Here is a 4,546-nt window from a genome sequence, read left to right as displayed (position 1 = left end):
GCTTATCTGTGAATATTCTAAAATCTCCCTCATTTTTGAAGGACAGTTTTGCTGGATAGAGAATTCTTGGCTTGCAATTTTTCTCTTTCAGTATCTTACATACATTGTACCACTGCCTTTCCCCTCTTTGGTGTCTGATGAGAAATCAGCACTTAGTCTTATTTGGCTTCCCTTGTATGTGATGAATTGCTTTTCTCTTGCTGCTTTCAGAATTTTCTCTTTCTCTTCAGCATTTGGCAGTCTGATTAGTATGTGTCTTGGAGGAGTCTGTTTGGATTTATTATTCTGTTTGGAGTACCTTGGGCTTCTTGTATTTGCATGTTTATGCCTTTTATAAGGGTTGGAAAATTTTCAGCCATTATTTCTTTGAATATTCTTCCTTGTCCTTTTCCTTTCTCTTCTCCTTCTGGGACATACATGATGTATATGTTTGTGCACATTGTGTTGTCAATCATTTCCATGATCCTGCTCAAATTTTTCCATTTTTTTCTCCATCTGTTCTCTTGTCTATTCAAATTTGGTTGCTTTGTCTTCTAGCTCACTGATTCTTTCTTCTGCTTTTTCAAATTTGCTTTTGTATGTCTCTAGTATATTTTTAATTTCATCTATATTGTCTTTTATTCCATAATGCCTGCTATTTTTCTATGTATTCTTTTAAATTCTTCACTATGCTCTTCTAGTGTCTTCTTAATATCTTTTATCTTTCTATACATATTTTACTTCACTTGTTTGAATTGATTCAGGAGATTTTTTTATCTTTGATTAGTTGTTTCAGATTCTGTGTCTCTGACTTTATGATTTGTTCCTTTGACTGGGATATTTCTTCTTGAGTTTTAGTGTGCCTTATGATTTTTTGCTGTTATCTGGTCATCTAATTATCTTGATGGGTCTATTCTGAAGTTTGGTTTCTTTCTGTCTAGGATTTAGTTGTTGCCTGGGTTTGTATTAGGATGGTGTTTAGACAGCTGGATCATCAGTATTTCTCAGCCAAAACAGGGCTAGGTATCCATTCATGGGGTGTAGACCAGCTCCTATGGGTCTGGGATAGACTCTGGAGAGGCTCTAAAAAAACTCTGCCCTCTTCTCCTGCACTTTCTGGCATTCACAGCAGATGGTGCTATTCACTTGTTTGTTCTCAGAAACTGTTTCTCTCCTGGACTCTCACAGTGTGTGACCATGTGGGACTAAATCTGTGGGGCTCCTGTGCTCTCACTTTGCCAGCCAAAATCTGATTCAGCACAGGGTTCTGTCCCACTTTGTACTTGGGTCAGAGGATTTCCACAGGCACCCCAGTGTGCTGCCAGCCCCAAGGCAAGGATCAGGCTATCTACTGCTGTTTCCCTCAAGGGTGGAGCATGGGCACCAGGAGTTACAGTCTCTGGCCATGTTTTCTTAGACTCTGTGTCCCTCACTGACCTGGGAATTTAAATGTTCTCCCCTATTCCCAAGGTTCCCACACAGATGATTCAGATGTCTCTGCCTGGCTACTTGCTGTTTTGAGGGAAGATTCTGCAGTTCCCTCTTTAAACCTCCATTTGGAAACTCTTCCTTGCTGGTCTTTTGTATTTTTCCCTCCTCATTGGCTTGAGTCCTGCTGTGGGTCTCTGTAGATTTGGATCTCTGTGTCTGGATATATGTTGGGTTCTGTCTCACTCATGTAAAGATTTTGTAGTCTGTGTCCCTGGTAGGAGGTGGGAGGCCTCTTAGCTGCTCTCTCTGGGAACTTCCTGACCTGCATGGGACTCAGTGAGGAGGAGGGAAGAAGGCTGGCCAGTCTGGGACAGAAGTTTCCTACCTGATATTTTTCTCTTTCTTCAATACAATGTTTGTTGGATCCTTCTCTAGTCTTTACCTTCCTCCAGAGTTCTGAACAAGTGGGATTTGTCTTTTTCTTTTTCTGCTGAAACTCTGGGGAGAGATATTCAGTAGCTGTCTTACATCTCCATGTTGATGACCTAGGATGTTAAATTTTAATATGGTAACCACAATAAAATAGATGAAAAATATATGTAGATAGAAATTAGAATGCACTCAATATGGTACAAAATAAAAAGCAAATAAATATAAAAGTAGATATTAACATAAGTGAGGGGCAAAAAAGATATAAGACTTACAAAGGCTAAATAGCAAAATAACAGAAGAAAGTCCTGTATTATCAGTAATGACTTTAAATGTAAATGGATTAATCTCTCCAGTAAAAAGGAAGAGATTGGCACAATGGAATAAAAAAAAGCATGACCCTAAGAAGCTAAGTATGTGGGTGCCATAAGATCCTCCAACCCCATTATAGGGTATATACTTGGAAGATCTGAGAGCAGAGACATGAATGGGCCTTTGCACACTGGTGTTTATGGAGGCAGTGGAAGTGGCCTAAGGGTACATTGACTGAGGAACAGAATGGTGAACTGTGGTGTGGGCATACAATGGAATACTGAGCAACTATGAGAAGGAGTGAAGCTGTGAGACACACAATGAGGTGAATGGATCCTGTAGACAGCATTTTGAGTGAGGTATGCCAGAAACAAAGGCAAACACTATAATGTCCCACCAATATGGACTAACTACAATGTGTAAACTCAGAATTGAATCTTAAAATACAGCTTATCAGGGGAATGATTATTGTAATTGTTCCTAGATTGTAAGCTCTTAGAGCAGTAACATATATTCCTGAATTGTAACGGCTATCTCCAAACTCTTGAGATGCTGATCCCCTTGTGTGTAACCTGATCAGTCTCTGGAACGCTGGGCATCTGTGTGCCACCTGAAACTCAGAACTAGAGCTCAGCAGATATGAATGTCAGTATTAGTGCATACAGCCACTGTTTAAAAAAAAAAGAAAGCTGAAAAAGAGCCCAGACTTCAGTTAGAGATATGAATGAAGCAGATATGGTTAAGAGTAGAGCAAGCCAGACCAAAGGGTAAAGGTCAAAACTGACTGTGTTTTAAAACTTCAACTTCCATGTGAGACCAAGGGAAGAGATGTTTATTTTCTAAACAATGTAACTTCTACAGTCAGTTTGTTCAAGCACCATAATTACATGGAACTTTGAATAGGAAGTGAGATGAGGTAGGTTTGTATAGATTAGTGTGAAATAGTGACACATCCCAAAATAATTTGGGCAGAGAATAAAAATATATATGCAAGACCCCCCTGAGGAGTTGGGGGAAAATGAGGAAGTGTTGGGCTTCCTCACCTGGATTGTTGCTGACATTCTCACAAACATAGAGGACTTTGGTATGCTGAGCCCTCCATCTTGGGGCTTGTCGTTATGAAGCTTGTTACTGCAAAGGAGGGGCTAAACTTGCTTACAATTATGCCTAAGAGTCTCCTCCTGAGTACCTCTTTGTTGCTCAGATGTAGGCTCTCTCTCTAGCTAAGCTAACTCGGCAGGTGAACTCACTGCCCTCCCCCCTACCTGGGACCTGACTCCCAGGGGTGTAAATTTCCCTTGCAACACAGGAAATGACTCCTGGGGATGAATCTGGACCCAGCATCATGGGATTGAGAACATCTTGACCAAAACAAGAATGTGAAATGAAATGAAATAAAGTTTCAGTGGCTGAGAGATTTCAAATGAAGTCAAGAGGTCACTCTGGTGGACATTCTTATGCACTATATAGATAACCCTTTTAGATTTTAATGCATTGGAGTAGGTAGAAGTAAATACCTGAAACTATCAAACTCCAACCCAGTAGCCTTGACTCGGGAAGACGATTGTATAAAATGTAGCTTACAAGGGGTGACAGTGTGATTGTGAAAACCTTGTGGATTGCACTCCCTTTATCTGGTATATGGATGGATGAGTAGAAAAATGGAGATAAAAACTAAATGAAAAAATAGGGTGAGATGAGGGGGATGATATCGGTGTTCTTTTCTACTTTTATTTTTTATTCTTATTCTTATTCTTTCTGTTGTAAAGAAAATGCTCAAAAATAGATTGGGATGATGAATGCACAACTATATGATGGTACTGTGAACAGCTGATTGTACACCATGGATGATTGTATGGTATGTAAATATATCTCAATAAAGCTGAATTTAATTACAAAAATAAAAAAGCATGACACAACTATATGCTGTCTGTAACAGACTCATCTTAAATTCAAAGATACGAGTAGGTTGAGGGTGAAAGGATGGGAAAAATATATACCACACATGTAGAAACCAAAAAAGAGCAGAGGTGGCTATACTATTATCAGAAAAAATATACTGTAAGTCAAAAATAGCTACAAAGGATAGATAAAGACAGTAATTATATACTGACGAAGGGTACAATTCGACAGGATGATGTAACAATTAAAAATATATATGCACCTAACAGCAGAGCCTAAAAATATATGAAGCAAATACAAATTTGAAGGGAGAAACTGATGATTCTACATTAATAGTAGGGGACTTTAACACATCACTCTCAGTAATGGATAGAACATATAGTCAGACGATGAATAAGGAAATACAAGACATGAATGATATACTCAACCAACTAGATCTGACAGATAGATCTAAAGTGTATAAAACACTTTACCCAACAAAAAAAGAATACAC

Source organism: Choloepus didactylus, chromosome 3, assembly GCF_015220235.1.
Source record: "Choloepus didactylus isolate mChoDid1 chromosome 3, mChoDid1.pri, whole genome shotgun sequence".
Taxonomy (NCBI): domain Eukaryota; kingdom Metazoa; phylum Chordata; class Mammalia; order Pilosa; family Megalonychidae; genus Choloepus; species Choloepus didactylus.
This window is presented reverse-complemented; position numbering follows the sequence as displayed.